The sequence below is a fragment of the Thamnophis elegans genome, chromosome 15, assembly GCF_009769535.1.
Source record: "Thamnophis elegans isolate rThaEle1 chromosome 15, rThaEle1.pri, whole genome shotgun sequence".
NCBI classification, from domain to species: domain Eukaryota; kingdom Metazoa; phylum Chordata; class Lepidosauria; order Squamata; family Colubridae; genus Thamnophis; species Thamnophis elegans.
Genome location: NC_045555.1, coordinates 5,201,433 through 5,207,711, shown reverse-complemented (window position 1 = coordinate 5,207,711; position 6,279 = coordinate 5,201,433).

Here is a 6,279-nt window from a genome sequence, read left to right as displayed (position 1 = left end):
AGCAGGGAAGGTTGGATTTGAAGCCAGCCCCATAGGTTCCTGTCCGCTGGGAACCGGACTTTCGTGCTGGATAACAGTGTGTTGTAGCTTCTTCGGTCTTGCAACCGTAGATAAACCAAGAAAGTCTAACCAGAGTTTGTTGTCTATAAGAGCCTATTGGGGTTTGTGGGTCTCCTGACCTTTGAACTGGGGTCACAGCTCAGAAGGTCCAGATGTTATTTAGAGGGAAATAAAGAGGGCAGGGGATGTAGGTACTTTTGGGGGCAACGCTTAAGAAATGACTCCCTTCCTTTCTGACTGTCTTCCCTCACTCTTTTCTTCCTTCTTCCTTCCTTCCATCCATCTTTTCTTTCTTTCCTTCCTTCTTTCTCTCCCTCCTTCCTTCCTTCTTACATCTCTTCTTCCTCTTTTCTTTCTTTTATCTATCTTTCCTTCCCTCCCTCTCTCCCAATTTCCTTTGCTCCTTTCCTTTCATTCCTTCCTTCCCTTCACTCCCTCCCTCCTTCCTTCTTTCCTGCCTTTCTTCCTTTCTGCCTTCCCTCCCTCCTTCTTTCTCTCCTTCCCTTTCCTTCCTTCCATCTCTTTCCTCTTTTCTTTTTATCTATCTTCCCTTCCTCTCTTCCTCTTTCCTTTGCCCCTTTCCTCTTTTCTTCCTTCATTCCCTTCACTCACTCACTTCCTTCCTGCCTTTCTTCCTTCCCTCCCTCCTTCCCCCTTCCTTCCTTCCTGCATGCCTTCTCTCCCCGTTTCCTTCCTTCCTTCTTTTCTTTCTTTCTCTCCCTCTTTCCATCCCTTCTTCCTGCCTTCTTCTGTCTCTCCTTCCTCCTCTTTCTTTTTTATCTATCTTTCCTTCCCCCTCTCTCCCTCTTTCCTTTCCTCCTTCCTTCCTTCCCTTCACTCCCTCCCTCCTTCTTCCCTCCTTCCTTCCTACCTGCCTTCTCTCCCTGTTCCCTTCCTTCCTTCTTTCCTTTATTTCTCTCCCTCCCTCTTTCCATCCCTTCTTCCTACCTTCTTCTGTCTCTCCTTCCTCTTTTCTTTCTTTTTATCTATCTTTCATTCCCTCCCTCTTTCCTTTGCTCCTTTCCCTCTTCCTTCCTTCCCTTCGCTTCCTCCCTCCTTCTTTCCTGCCTTCCCTCCGTTTCCTTCCTTCCTTCTTCCCTCCCTCCATCCTCTCTCCTTCCCTCCCTCCTTTCTTCTTTCTTTTTATCTATCTTTCCTTTCCTCCCTCCCTCTTTTCTTCATTCCTTTCCTCCTTCCTCCCCTCCTTTTTCTCTTTCATTTTCTCCCTCTCTCTGCCCTTCCCTCCCTCCCTCCCATCTCCTTTTCTTGCCTCCTTCTTCCCTCGCCCTTCTCCTTCTCGCCTTGCCTGGCCCAGCCGGCTCCAGGCTCCTGGGCGCGGAGAGGCCGCCTGGAGGAGAACCAACAGCAGAAGTCTCCGTGTCAGAGCCGAGCCGCCCTCTGGGCTCCGCGGCAGCTCTCGCTGGATTATTTATTGCCTCTCTCCTGCTCTGGCGGCGGCACTGCAGTTCTGGGTCTGCAGCCAACAGACGGGGGTGGGTGGGCGGGCGGGCAACCCGCTCAGTGGGGGGGGGGCAACCAAGCCTTCCGTCAACTCGCTTCCCCGATTCCTGTTTTGAGCATCAAAGCTGCATCTTTGGTGCCACCCTGTTTCACTGGGAGAGGGGGGGAGAAGCCCTTGTGCTTGTCTGTCTCCATGGGGCTAACCTTGGTTAAGCTCAGCCCTGGTTCATTCGGCTTTGGGTAATTGAGAGGGTGTTATGCTTACTCCGGAGAGGTGGTGGAACTATGCACACACACACACACACCCCGCAAATGGGTTAAATTCAGGAAGCAGATTATCTGAACTCAGTTCTGTATCCCCTAGAGAAAGTTTGTCCATCTTATCTTCTGTCCTTCATCCTGGGGAAGGCATTCAGTGGTGGGTGTTTGGGTGGGGGAGAGAAAGGGAAGGGGAAAGAGAGAGGCAGAGAGAGAAAAAGAGAGAGAGAAAGAGCGAGACAGAGAGAGAAAGAGAGACACAGACAGAGAGACACACAGAGAGAGAAAGAGTGAGAAAGAGAGGCACAGAGTGAGTGTGAGAGAGAGAGAGACAGAGAGAGAGAAAGAGTGAGAAAGAGAGTGAGAAAGAGAGAGAGACAGAGACAGAAAGAGAGAGAAAAAGAGTGAGAAAGAGAGGCAGAAAGAGTGAGAAAGAGAGAGTGAGAAAGAGAGACACAGAGATACAGAAAGAAAGAGTGAGAAAGAGAGAGAGTGAGTGAGAGAGACAGAGACAGAAAGAGAGAGACAGAGTGATAAAGAGAGAGAGAGTGAGAAAGAGAGAGAGACAGAAAGAGAGAGAAAAAGGGTGAGAAAGAGAGGCAGAGAGAGTGAGAGAGAGACACAGAGAGACAGAAAGAATGAGAAAGAGAGAGACACAGAGAGACAGAGAGAGAAAGAGAGAGACACAGAGAGACAGAGAGAGAAAGAAAGACAGAGTGAGAGAGACAGAGACAGAAAGAAAGAGAGACACAGTGAGAAATAGAGAGACAGAGAGTGAGAAAGAGAGACAGAAAGAGGGAGACAGTGAAAGAGTGAGAAAGAGAGACAGAGAGATAGAGAGACGGAAAGAGTGAGAAGGAAAGAGAGTGAGAAAGAGACAGAGTGAGTATGAGAGAGAGACAGAGCGAGAGAGAGCGAGAGAGCGAAAGAGTGAGAAAGAGAGACAGATAGAGACAGAAAGAGTGAGAAAGAGAGAGACAGAGAGAGTGAGAAAGAGAGACACAGAGACAAAAGAAAGAGACAGTGAGAAAGAGAGAGACAGACAGAGAAAGAGAGAGACAGACAGAGAAAGAGAGAGACAGAGTGGGAAAGAGAGACAGAAACACCGACACAGCCACACACACAGCCACACAGAGAGAGAGAGAGAGACAGAGAGACACAGACACACACACACACACAGAGGGAGAAACAGAGTGAAATTGAGAGAGAGACACACAGAAGGAGAGAGACACAGAGAGACAGGGAAAGAGACAGACAGAGACACACAGAAAGTGAGAAAGAAAGAAAGAAAGAAAGAAAGAGAGACAGAGAGAGAAAAGAGTGAGAAAGAGAGAGACACACAGAGACACAGACACAGAGAGAAAGAGAGAGACAGAGAGAGAAAGAGTGAACTAGAGAGAGACACACACACAGGAGAGAGACACAGAGACAGAGACACACACACACACAGAAAGTGAGAAAGACACACACACAGAGAGAGAAAAGAGTGAGAAAGAGAGAGACGCACGCAGAGAGAGACAGATGCAGACAAACACAGACAGACACACAGAGAATATGATTCAGCTGTTTTTTTACTTGCTCCATTCAAGAGCTAAGGATGCTCCATCTAAGGAAAGGAGCTTCCCCGCTTTCCTTCTTCTCGGACTCATTGCTCAGCAGACGGGCATTCAACAGATAAAGCACAATGAGGGGCGGGAGAGAGAAGAATGGGCACTTGGGTATGGTGTCTGCTTGTCATCGGCTGAAAAGATCCAGAGAACTGGCTGTCAGCCTGAAGCCATTCATTCATTCATTCATTCATTCATTCATTCATTCATTCATCCATCCATCCATCCATCCATCCATCCATCCATCCATCCATCCATCCATCCATTCAGTTTCTCTAGCCACCCAACTCAACCAAGGGACTCCCTCCCTCTTCCTACTTCAGTTGCAACACATATTTACAAAAAAGGCACCCCAAAGTTGTGCCCTCTTAGTAACACGGCCCCAGGCGTAACTCCTTGAAGTATGAAGAATGCACAAACACATGTATGATTTGAGCCACTTTCCAACAATCAGCTGTGATTGTTCAAAATCGCACGTCACAGCTGATCGTTGGAAATTGCACGTCACAGCTGATCGTTGGAAATCGCACGTCACAGCTGATCATTAGAAATCGCACGTCACAGCTGATCATTAGAAATCGCACGTCACAGCTGATCGTTGGAAATCGCACGTCACAGCTGATCATTAGAAATCGCACGTCACAGCTGATCGTTGGAAATCACACGTCACAGCTGATCATTGGAAATCGCACGTCACAGCTGATCGTTGGAAATCGCACATCACAGCTGATCGTCAGACATACCGTTTCGCCCAAACTGGTAGCAATTTTTTTACTACCAGTTCAGGTGAACTGGTAGCATTTCACCCCTGGTCCAGGTTCAACTGAGGTCTGCTTGGTGCTTTTTCCACTGCTGGACTTGATATAGTTAGAAAACGAAGCTTTTTGCTCTTAATTTCCTGCTTTTTGGCTTCTTCTTCTTCGCTGCGCCAGGAGGAGTTGGGACTAGACGTAAATATCCTTCTCCCTTTCGGCGAGCTATATTTCTTTTCCGCTCGCTGCTCTCCACTGTCTGTGGGGCCCGCTAATGTCTCTGAAACTCCCAAAGACATTTATTTTCCCATCCGATCTTGGCTCTAATGCCTCCCCAAAGGACGCAGCGCCTTGTTAATTACATCGGAAGGATCCATTGCGGCTGCCGGGGGATGGGGGTGGGGAGTTTGCAGTGGGATGGGGGAGGGCAGGTGGGTGTGAAGTGGAAACGGGGGTGGGGTGGGGGCAGGAGAAGAGAAGGAAAAAATCAACAGGCTGGGAGCACACTTTGCAACTTTCCCTCGTTCTGACTTTGGAAGAAAATAATTCCTTGTCTCAGCGGCTAAGGACGCTGAGCTTGTCGATCAGAAAGGTCAGCAGTTCGGCGGTTCGAATCCCTAGCGCCGCATAACGGAGGGAGCTCCCGTGACTTGTCCCAGCTTCTGTCAACCTAGCCGTTCGAAAGCACGTTAAAAAAGGCAAGTAGAAAAATAGGGACCACATTTGGTGGGAAGGTAACAGCGTTCCATGCTCCTTCAGGAGTTGAGTCATGCCGGCCACATGACCACAGAGACGTCTCCAGAAAGCGCTGGCTCTTCGGCTTTGAAACGGAGATGAGCACCGCCCCCTAGAGTCGGGAACAACTAGCACATATGTGAGACTTTGGGGAAAAGTGTAGAGAAGAGCAACTACAATGATTAAAGGCCTGGAGACAAAAACATATGGGAAGAATGCAGAAAAGAGCAAGAAAGTTGATTATAGAGGACTGGAGGGTAAAACATAGGAAGAACAGTGGGGGGAATTGGGCATTTCTAGTGTAATGAATAGAAGGACTAGGGGAGACATGACAGCAGTCTTCCAATATTTGAGGGGCTGCCCAAAGAAGAGGGAGTCAAGCTATTCTCCAAAGCACCTGGGGGGCAGGACAAGAAGCAACGGGTGGAAACTAATCAAGGAGAGAAGCAACCTAGAACTAAGGAGAAATTTCCTGGCGGTTAGAACAATTAACCAGTGGAACAACCCGTCACCAGAAGTTGTGGGTGCTCCATCGCTGGAGAGAATGGACAGCCATTTGTCTGGAATGATGCAGGGTCTCCTGCTTGAGCAGGGGGTTGGGCTAGAAGACCTCCAAGGTGCCTGTTTATTCTGTTACTGTGTTTCCCCAAAAATAAGACAGGGTCTTATTTTCTTTTGACACCCCCCCCCAAAAATAAGCACTTGGCCTTATTTTTGGGGAGGTCTTATTATTTTTGGGGTGCAGGAGAAGGCGAACGTGGTCCCCTCATGGCTGTTGCTGTGTTGCAATATTTTCGGGGAGGGCTTATTTTAGTGTATGCGTCTCAAAAGCCGGATTGGGCTTATTATCTGGGGAGGGCTTATTTTCAGAGAAACAAGGTGTTAAAATAATGATTGAAAGGTTGGGGCATTTTGGTCCAGGAGTGGGTTGTGGAGATTGTGACCAGGACAGCGAGTGTCTTTCCTAGGTCTACAAAGCACAACCTCACTTTATACGTACTTCGATCCAAAGCCATCTGCAGTTTTTCAGATGGAAACATTTGCGAGAAAGGCTCCCCTGTTCGGGTTGTGGTGAAGGTTCCACCACAAAACCGCGGTCGACTAAAGCGCGCTCGACGAAACTGCGTACCTGACGTCATCACAGCGCGACAAAAAAAGCACACTGTGAGCGGTAAAGCTAAAATTAACACGTAAACCTAAACCTAACCCCTCGAAACCTAACCCTAAACCTAACCCTTAACCTAACGCTAAACCTAACGCTAACCCTTAACCTAACCCTAAACCTAACCCTAAACCTAACCCTAACGCTTAACCTAACCCTAAACCTAACGCTAACCCTTAACCTAACCCTAAACCTAACCCTAACCCTTAACCTAACCCTAACCCTAACCCTAACGCTTAACCTA